Source organism: Danio aesculapii, chromosome 4, assembly GCF_903798145.1.
Source record: "Danio aesculapii chromosome 4, fDanAes4.1, whole genome shotgun sequence".
NCBI lineage: Eukaryota > Metazoa > Chordata > Actinopteri > Cypriniformes > Danionidae > Danio > Danio aesculapii.
In genome coordinates this window covers 58,686,888-58,697,573 of record NC_079438.1, presented here as the reverse complement: position 1 = coordinate 58,697,573, position 10,686 = coordinate 58,686,888, and the positions used below count along the sequence as shown (strand labels likewise).

At 38.2% G+C, this 10,686-nt stretch overlaps 1 protein-coding gene across 1 annotated transcript in view; it reads left to right on the top strand.

Annotated features, from left to right (window-relative positions):
* Positions 1-5,641: 5,641 nt before the first annotated feature.
* chrm2a (cholinergic receptor, muscarinic 2a) overlaps positions 5,642-10,686 on the top strand; it is a 144,855-nt gene continuing 139,810 nt past the window's right edge. Inside the window, exon 1 of the mRNA XM_056456263.1 lies at positions 5,642-5,749. The gene's annotated coding sequence lies outside the window, so the exon portion shown is untranslated. The remainder of the gene's footprint in view (positions 5,750-10,686) is intronic.

The window sequence follows — 10,686 nt, the reverse complement described above, 5'->3', positions numbered from 1 at the left end:
CGCGGTCTCCAGAAACGTCCCCGGGACTACGTTCTCAGAATGAGCCTGGGTTGTACTTTTCAGGTGCCTTGCACGGATGATTTTTGTATATCTTTATGAATCCCTTATCCAAAGAGCACCGCCACATTAATTACCCCTGAAGCACTTTTAGTTTGATTCTAGATTTTATTATTTGAAAAATGCCATTTATAAATTGTATAAAAATCGTATCATCTCAAATATTAAATTATTTAGCACACTATCACATTTTTCTTCAATATCACACAGCCCTACTAGTAATAGCGATGCTTGATATGGTGTAACCCCCCCCAAAAAAAAAAAAATAGTAGCCGTATCACTACAGTTATGCCAGGTTATCTTACAGTACATGTCACACAAGGGCACAAAACTGCGATATGTACCAGGTCCCAAATTCCTCTCATTGATTTTTATTTGTCCTGATCCCCGGCCGGTCCCTTAGCCCCCAGTGAGAGTGACAGGCAGCTGATGGACAGTTCATTTAAACTGAGACAATCACACAATCACTCCAGGCTGTCTCGCTCTCTCCCCGTCTCCCATTCCTTCACTTCTTATGGCTCTTTTCTCTGGCGGCAGACAAAGCTATCGCTGCGAGAGGAGCTGTGCTGATTGCATGCGTGCATTGTGTGCTGCTCCTTTGCTAAACGAGAGCCACGACTGCAGGAACAGGGGCTCTTCTAATAGCAGCTGTCAATTAAACCCCCTCCCGATAGGCAGTATGGACGTACAGTATGTATATTCCGAGAGGACGGCGTTAACTTGACAGCGTGGGCTAAATTGGCATGTGAACTAAAGCAGAAGAAACTAATTAAACAGAGAGATCAAACTAACGGCAGTGTCTTCAACTAATCAAACTCTCCAGCGCTTATTTTCCTCTCTCATTAGGCAAAAACAACACACCGCTCTTAAAGAGAGGAACATCGTGTGAATGCATTGCTTGGCTGGTGGCATGTTGCGCAAGGCACGTGTGAACATGTGTTTAACACACACAGTGAGAGACGCAATTGAATAGAAGCACTGGGAAATTAACAACCAAGCTCAAAACTCACACACAGATATTATTATTATTATTATGAATAGAGGCTCTGGTAACTCATAAACAGATGCAGAAAGAGTTTCCCCAGTAGATGTCAGTATAATCTTCACATCCTCTAATACTCAGCCACATTCACGCATGAAAACCCTCAAACACACACAAAAACAGCCCTTGCAAGTGAAAAAAGGTAGTGTGGTTGTACTGTGATGCTTTGAAATAGACCCTGCTATTTAAATGGCGCTTCAAAGAACCGCGTGGTTTCCTAAATTATCCCTTATTATATTTAAATGGCACATTCTTATGGTAATACCGTGGTACTTTATTTAGGGGGGAATCTACATAAACAATCAAATATCAGTGTTATCTGAGAGCAGCTTTGATCTTTCACTGTTAATTGATTGGGAAAACCCATTTCATGTCAGGTTAGATGTTAGTGGGGGATGTCAGCTCGATGTGGGGCTTCAGTGAGTGACACTAGTCCTGATAATCACCTCATTTCTTTCTTAACTACACTCAGTCGTCATACACATTCTTACTACTAAAATTCTCTGACTTTTGCATGATTGTTCCCAGACTTTTAAGTAAATTTTCATGACTTAATGTTATGCAATGTCTACATATGCGTGATAAAAAAAACATCACATTTATTCATTCATTTTCTTTTCGGCTTAGTCCCTTTAGTAATCTGGGGTCGCCACAGCGGAATGAACCGCCAAATTATCCAGCATACACTCAAAAAAATCAACTAGGCATGTATTGGATTTACAAAATAAAAATTTGTCAGATTGAAAAGAACAAATCAAGTTTACGTATGTTAAATGATTAATTCATGTTATTTGAAACTGAATCAAGAAATAATCAAATGAATTTGATCAGAACATGTTGATTCAATGAGACTGAGACGCTTCAAATCGACAACTCTCACTCTGGAGTCACTTCGCGCATATCAGTAGGTGGCGGTAGTGCGTTTGGATGTCACCATACGAAAACAACAAGAAGTATCACCGCGTGTTTTTATTAGGCCAAGGTTTGCCTTACATATCAACAAGATTAGTGTCCTAAAGCATAGTTTGGGAATTGGTTTTCCCAAGAGCTTGAATGTTATGCATGTTATGTTGTTGGCTATATGTTTCCTATACATTTTATACTTTTACATTTTGAATAGGAGTACCAAAGTGAAGAAAGCTGTTTAAACTCAATTGGTAAAAAAAATGATGTTAACGTCCTACAGGTATTGCTTGGGGATCAGTTTTCTTAAGAGCCAAGGTTATTTTGTTGGCTAAATGTTTCTTATACATTTTATATTACAATTTTGGATATTATATAACATTTTGTATCAGAATATTAAAGAAGAAATTTGTTTAAATGTGATTGGTGCCTGCTAAAGGCTATAATAAAAGAAATATATATATATATAACATGTTTTCTGTCCTTTTTGTGTTGAATTATTTAATTTTAAATCTTGCTTCATAGTATTGTCATTTAAAAAATGTAATTTAAACAACAATATTGAACAAGAAACTTACTAGCTGATTTAACAAGACATAATTTTGTTAAAGTAAAGCTTTAGTGTTACATTGAGTAAATTAGAATCATTTTAATTAGAATAACACATTACAAACATTTTGAGTCAATTAGTTGCAAAGAAGTTAGACTGACATATTGAAACCATGTTTTATCTACAAATGTGCTTTGTGTTCATACATGTTCAAAGCAGTTCATGTTTACTTGATTGGATTAGATGCATAAAGGGTGCCACGATTAAATCATGTTCATTCAACAATTTTTTTTTTTGAGTGTATGTTCTTACGTAGCGAATGCCCTTCCAGCTGCAACCCATCACTGGGAAACATCCATACACACATATTCACACACATATGTTGACAATTAGGACAATTTTAGCTTACCCAATTCCCCTATAGCACATGTGTTTGGACTGTGGGAGAAAACGGAGCACCCGGAGGAACCCCACACCAACACGGGGAGAACATGCAAACTCCACACAGAAATGCAAACTGACCCAGCCGAGACTCAAACCAGCGACCTTCTTGCTGTGAGGCGATTATGTTACCCACTACGCCACCGTAACCATGGTGGATTTAACCAATAAGCAAGGTAAGCAGCCGCTTAGGGCCCCAGGACATCTACAAGTGTAAACTATACCTATAAACTATATTGTTTTCCATCATATTTTGTATAGTGAGAGTCAAACAAATTTACATCACTGAATATTATTTAATATACAATAAAACATCATATTATTAGAATAATGTAATGTTATTTAATTATAATATTATTAAATATATACCACCACCAATCATGGAGCAGTCCAGCAGTCAAATTTACACAAAAATATATATATTTATTGCTTTTAGTAGTAAATTCTGTAAACTTTAAGAAAACGAATCATTTAAAATGTCGAGCTAGCATCAAGATAAAACGTAGAAAAGAAGACTGAGTGACCCAGCAAAATAAATAATCATTAAATAAAAGTAGAAAGAGCGCTGTTCAGGACTTGGGCCCATGGCTGGAGTTGCTTAGGGCCCCCAAATCCCTAAATCCGCTTCTGACCGTGGTGTTTAATTTATTTTTATATCTATGTAAAATTAATTTAGATAATGCTTACACCGCAATAATAATGTGAGCGTATGTGATTGACCAAGAACAGAAACGAAGTTAAGACTATATATTCAAGTATACAGATATCTGTTTTCCATGACTTCTCCAAAACGCTGTGGGTTTTTCTGTTTTTCCAAAAATTTTCCAGGCCATTTCCATGACATCCTTTACTCTCTAAAAAAAAGGCTGGATTATTGTAAACCAATGTGTAGCCAAATATGGACAAATCCACCATTGGGTCATGTAGTGTCATTTAAATTTACTTTAAAAATTAACCAGAATAAAGGGACTAAGCCAAAGGAAATTGAATGAATAAAAATTAACCAAATGTTGGGGTTGTCCAAATTTGACCAAACATTGGGTTACAAGCACCCAGCATTTTTTAGTTTACACTCTGTGTACTATATACTTTGCCAGAGCATTCATGCAGGCTGCTGTGGTGATATCGTCAATATAAAAATGCTGCGCTGTCGTAACACAATGTTGATTATACAATATGTGAGTGTGTATTGAAAACATCAGCATAGTAGCCTACATGATTATCCTCCGAATGTTCTGGCATAGTGCTCTTAAAATGCTGAACACACAGTTTCCCAGTAAGGTTTGCTCAAAGTCATGTGGTCTTTATTAATGTTCTCAAAAGCTTGACACGTGACTATTATCCACACATGGCACAATAGAATGTTATGTTGTCTGAACTGTGTTATCTGGATGTTTGTCTCATCTTCTTTATGTGGTAACACTTGCTTCAGAACGTTTTGAATTATTTCCAAAGGTTTCCATATTGCTTTAAAACGGCACTGGAGTGTTTCCATAATCATTTCATTTTAATTCCTTTAGCTTAGTCCCTTTATTCATCAGGAGTCGATTTATGCAGCAAACGATTTATGCAGCGGATGCCCTTCCAGCTGCAACCCAGTACTGGAAAACACCCATACACACTACAGCCAATTCAGTTTATTCAATTCACCTATATCGCATGTGCATGTGGGGGAAAGCTGAGCACCCGGAGGAAACCCGAGGGAAACACGGGGAGAACATGCAAACTCCACACAGAAACGCCAACTGGCCCAGCCAGGACTCGAACCAGTGATCTACTTGCTGTGAGGCTAATCACTGAGTCACCTTGTCCCCCACTGTTTCCTTAATATTTGCATTTTAATCATTGCTAATTATTAATCACCTTCTTTTACTGTAGCTATAGAAAATATCCTGGTATATCTGAATATGCTAATCAACAGTGTGTATTTTGGGGACAGTACCCCAGTACATTTACAATAAGTCTGTTGAGTACACGTGAATAGGCAACAAATTAGAGCTACATGTAATTTAATTGGAGTATGAATATGGTAATCACTCAATACCACGTTTATGAAAGCACCATTACACTACAGTTTAAATCACACACCGTGTTTTTGGATACGCAACATAGCAAAGCCATTCTAGATTGTTTGGGAGCAGTTTTAGCGCCTCAGTTCTCTGTCTACAAGTGTTACACACGCTAGAGTTTCCGCTAAAAGGTTTTTTGGCATTTAGTGTGACACGGATCTGTGAGGACGCGTTGCATGCGCGCTCACGGCACGTTCGAGCCAAAAGCTCAAATCCCGTTTAATCCTCGCGCGTCGCCGCCGCGTCCGGAGAGACAATCGAGCCATCGGCGCCTCCGGCAGAAGCGAACGCGCGCGCACAGCCGCTCAATAACGCGACGCGTTCATTTACCTGAACATCACACGCACCCAAATCCACTTTAAGCCCCCGAGATGAACCAGTCCACCTATTATAAAAGCCCGAGCTTGATGCATCATAACGCACAGAGTAAGTGATATTGATGAAGCTTTGACGCCTGTAAACTGAAGTGTGTTGATGATGTGGGAATGATGCTGTAAAGGGACCTCCTGCGTCTCCTCCCCTCCCTCCTGCACCCGTACTCCTCATTTCCACTCCTCATTTCGCGCTCAGCAACACGAGAAGAGCTCCGACTGACCGTCCCGCATCATGTCCTCAGACGTCCAGCTGCGCGAGCAAACGGACCAGGAGAGCAGCGACCCCGCGGGCGCCAGGACATACTGAGAGCAGGTAGGACAAACTATCCGTCGGCTGCAGGTTCTCTAGGTAATATCACACCAGATACGTGCCATCGCAGAAAAGCTAATGCATTATTCTCCAATAACCACCAACAAAGGATCACGCGTCAAGGAGCGCACATGCAACAAACACAAGATTCTCACGCACGCAGAAAATGACTGGTATTTAAAATGAACCCAAATGCCGCATGACATGTGGATCGTTGTGAATTAAGATGATGAACTTGATCGTGCATGGAAACTCCAAATGAAACTCTGATCTCACGGGTTTCTCCTTCATAAATCACTCAACTTTAAGACTTCACTTATCAGAGACCATTTGGCAGAAAAGCGCCAAGTCTGAGCGCGCGAGCAGAACTGAAACCACGGCTTTACGCGCAATCTAAAGTCAAGCGCAAATTCTTCACGCGCAAACAAACTCGAATTCTCGGAATATTTTTGGTTTGATCTCCTTAAAACATTACATTACATATCTGAGGTTTAAAAGAGACAGATCTACATGAATGAATCTCCGTCCGTGTTGTGCGTAAAAGGTTTTTGCGCACTGAACTAGAGCGCGATACGCTTCATTTAGACGCGCTAATTATGTAACCAATTCCCATCAATCTGGTCAAGTTGGTCATCAAACATCTGCCCTAAATAATGCCAAAAGACGAATATTACACCAAGTGTGACACATATACATGCAGACTATTCCAGTATGAGCTGATTCACCCGACAGACGGACCTTTGCCTCATGTTCAAGGCGAACACCAGACATTTAACATTGAGCAAATCAATAGAATTCACAGAAACGCGCTCAAACTCAAAAGAAATGCTGAAATCAGCAAGGTGAAACTACTTTGGGTGATAGATGGAGGACTTCTCTAATAGGTTTGCTTTCTTTAAATGAAGTTCAGGTTATTATTTTGGTTGTTCACGTTCACAGTAAAGCTAGACTGATTAAGAAAGGAATTACATAAAAGCACCTGCCTCCAATGATTAGATAAGGATTAACAGTTATTAATCAACAGAGTTTAATCAATAACTCGAGCTGGAGGTTTTCCACAGAAGTCTGGGAAGAAGCTGATTTATTTCCTTGGTTCAGGACGTGCGCGCGGATCTCATCGATAATCAAAGCGCGTAACGCGGCAGGTGCGCAAAACCTGCTTTTTTTAACCTTCGTGTTTAGCAAATATTTCACAGCGAGAGTAAACAGATGCACCCTTGACTGCTCATAATTCAGCTATCGATTCCACTTGTGTTCCTAAATGATTGATTATCGGTCGGACACGAGCAGCATATTGATTATCAGCGGAATTGCGTCTGGTTTTGGTTCCGTAACTCTGGTCTCCGTAACAAGTGCTTGTAATCAGATCCTTCAAAAGTAGAAGAGTGAAAAGGTATCATTTGCAGATCATTTTAAACACTGAGAGCGAGTTTCTGGAGTTGTTTTTCAAGCTGTCTGCGCGTTCTGCGCCAGGAGCGTGCATGGAGACACCGGTGACGCGCACAGGAGCACCTCAAATTCTACAGTAAAACCTGCTCAGTAGTATTGTTACTTGCTTTAATCACAGTATTTTAATGTAACAACGTTTTATATTTATTTTAATAAATCATTAGTTGAGGTAATCCATTAAAAGTGCCATTTAAATTCAATTTAAAAACTAACCCAACGTTGGGTTACGACAAATAAGCATTTCTTAGTGTAAAATTGAGATAAGTAGACTAGTAAATGATCCAGTGTTTAATAAAAAATATTTATAATTAACATTTACATTTTTAAACATAAAAACATAGAAAAATTGGTTGTTTTTACAGAATCCATTGCTATTTTCTTGTACAATATAAAATATATTAATTTACGAAAGAAACAACATTACAATTATCTTGCAGTTTTATATTTTAAGGTAGCATCTAACCAGCAGCATTAAATGCACATTAAATCAACACCTAAGATTTGTGACTGAGCTCATCTGTGAGATATTTGTCATGTTAATAATATGCTCCTAAAATGACTTAAACTTTACATATGTGCATGTTATAAATGTACAAACACTCTCTCTTTGGAAAACTGGCCCAAAATATTGATGACTCATGTCAGGAACAGAATGTCCAATCAAATGCTCAGTAGAACGAGAAAGCCCCTCCCCCTGACGTCATGCGATATAGTGTGTGTGTGTGTATATATATATATATATATATATATATATATATATATATACACTTACAGGTTCAGTCCAAATGGAGAAATAAGAGGTTTCAATGGTCAATCTCAAAGTGTTGTGCATGAAATAGTTAAACAATGTCCAAAAATAGGTTATCCGGTGATACTACACATAATCAAAGAATAAAATTAACAAAATCATCTCTGAAAGACCAATCGACATAAACCACAATACAACAGAAGTCCACGCAAACAGATACACATTATTATCAATAAAATATTAATATTACATAAAGGAACAGTAATCACAATGTCACGTGTCCGTCTTTATACACCTTTTAATTTTATATGTCTATTTTAAGAGATAGATCCTGCTTGTTTGGCTGATAGTGGTGTTAAGCTGATGAAGAATAGATATAATGACTTGTGCTTTGTACACATCAACACCCAATAATACACACGGGCTGCTGTTTTGTGTGTGTGTGTGTGTGTGTGTCTGTGGCCTTTTCACTGAGGTATGTTTTGCATTGTCTCCATATCAGGCTGTCAAAGTGTTTGAGAGAACCACTCGCTTGTTCACGCTGACCTGAGTGTGTGTGTACTGTCGTCCACTAATGAGGTCAGGCTTTGTAATATCTCCTTCAGAAAGTAATTATGCATTTGTGCACATATAAAATCTGCTAAAGAGATTTTTTTTCTTCGGAAATAACATGTCAAAACACATCAGTCTAACTCCAGATATTACTTGCGCAAACGCCTGCCATCATTTGAAACATTAGCATATCGTCATCTATTGGCAAGTGCATAGAATAAGGATTGCGTTTCTCAGTGCTGTCTTTAGGTTAAGGAGACTGTGTGTTTATAATACTGCAACTAAATGCTATGAGATGTTTTGCTAATGCTGTGGCTTGATCAGAATTGAAAGTGTGCGCTATTGACTGGTTATGATAGAGCTAGAAGGCTTGCAGGTTGAAAGTGATATTACTGTACATATTCAACACATGTTTGAGCTGTTTGGCCAATCACAGTGCACTGAGTCAGTTGGCCAATTAGACCACCTTGTGCTTTTGTAGGCGGAGCTTGTGCAAATCTAAAAATCAAGCTGCTGAATTGTTCTGAACATTAAATTAGCATGAAATTATCAATAATGCATTTTTGACATGCATGAGGTGGCAGTTGCTCTGCTGACCAATCAGAGCTCTCTCTGGGTTCTTGGGTACCAATGATTTTTTTACATTTCTGTTTTTTTCAGATTATTTTTTAACATTAAATCTTGATGAGCTATTGTAATACAGCCAATACAGGAAAAAAAAGATCATTTAAATAGCATGACATTGGAAATTATACTGGCCAATCATATAATTCTGTGATTTTGGGGGCGGGGCTTGTAAACATCTGACATCGAGCTGCTGTAATAATGTACAGAATGTGAAAAATTAGTTATTTTGAACATTAAATTAGCATGAAATTAATAATTATGCATTTCTGACATGCATGAGGTGGCAGTTGCTCTGTTGACCAATCAGAGCTCTCTCTGGGTTCTTGGGAACCAATGATTTCTGTTTTATTCAGATTATTTTTTAACATTAAATCTTGATGAGCTATTGTAATACAGCCAATACAGAAAAAAAGATCATTTAAATAGCATGACATTGGCAAGTATATAAATGATGTTGTATCACAGTTCACAGGGTCGGCTGGCCAATTAGAGAACTCTGTGAGTTTGGAGGCAGGGTTAGTAAAAATCTGAAATAGAGCTGCTGCAATAATGCACACAATGTGTAAAATCGATTATTTTCAACATTAAATTAGCATGAAATTAATGATAATGCTAAGGGGCGTCAAATGCGCCAGTTGCTCAGCTGGCCAATCAGAGCTCTTTCTGGGTTTTTGGGAGGGCAGGGCTTGTAGGAGGCATAACTCAATTCAAGCAAAGAATGATTTTGTTTAAATTCAGATAATTGTTTTTACATTACTTCATGATGACCTATAATAACACACCTTATACAAAAAAAGATCTTTTAAATAGCCTAAAATTGGCAATTATGGTAAAGGACGTTGGATTACAGTGCACTGCGTCAGCTGGCCAATCAGAGCACTGTGATTTTGGAGGCGGGGCTTGTACAAATCTGAAATCGAGCTTCTGCAATCATGTACAGAATGTGAAAAATAACGCATTTTCAACATTAAAATAGCATGAAATTACTGACAATGCTAAGGGGCGTTAAATGTTGCTCAGCTAGCCAATCAGAGCTCTCTGGATTCCTTGGAAGGCGGGGCTTGGAGAAGGCATTACTCAATCAGAGCAAACAATGATTTTGCTTTAATTCAGATTATTTTTTTAACATGAATTCATGATGACCTGTTGTAATACACCTAATACGGAAAAAGATCATTTAAATAGCATGAATTTGGCAATTATGGTAAAAGACATTGCATCATAGTGCACGGGGTCAGCTGGCCAATCAGAGCACTCTGTGGTTTTGGAGGCGGGGCTTGTAAAAATCTGAAATCGAGCTGCTGCAATCATGTACAGAATGTGAAAAATGAATTTTTTGCAACATTAAAATAGCATGAAATTTATTATTATGTTAAGGAGCGTCAAATGTGCCAGTTGCTCAGCAAGCCAATCAGAGCTGCATTCTTGGGAAGGCGGGGCTTTTAGGAGGCATTACTCAGTCAGAGCAAAAGATGATCATTACATTTTTTAATTCATATTTTTAAAAATTAAATCCTGATAAGCAATTCTAATACACACAAAAAGGATCATTTAAATACCATTA